Source organism: Mizuhopecten yessoensis, unplaced genomic scaffold, assembly GCF_002113885.1.
Source record: "Mizuhopecten yessoensis strain PY_sf001 unplaced genomic scaffold, ASM211388v2 scaffold7069, whole genome shotgun sequence".
Classification (NCBI taxonomy): Eukaryota; Metazoa; Mollusca; class Bivalvia; order Pectinida; family Pectinidae; genus Mizuhopecten; species Mizuhopecten yessoensis.
The window spans coordinates 42,006-42,267 of NW_018406865.1; positions in this window are offsets into that span (position 1 = coordinate 42,006).

A 262-nucleotide genomic window follows, 5' to 3' on the forward strand; every position below is an offset into this window, starting at 1 on the left:
CTTTTCGGCTGTATCGCTAGCTTGCTGACTGGATGCCAGGCTTTTCGGCAGTATTGCTAAGCTGGTTCGCTGAAGGAGCTGCTGCGTAATTTGTATGGTGCATAGGCATTGTTAATTTGAGACTAATAAAAAAGAAAATTTTATTAATGAAATACGATCAGATGTTAAAAGTGTTTATACGTATGTTTAAGGTACACACTGGGTGTTCAACATGGCTAGAATGATACAAACAAAGACCCTTCAATACATCGGAACTCCAGTG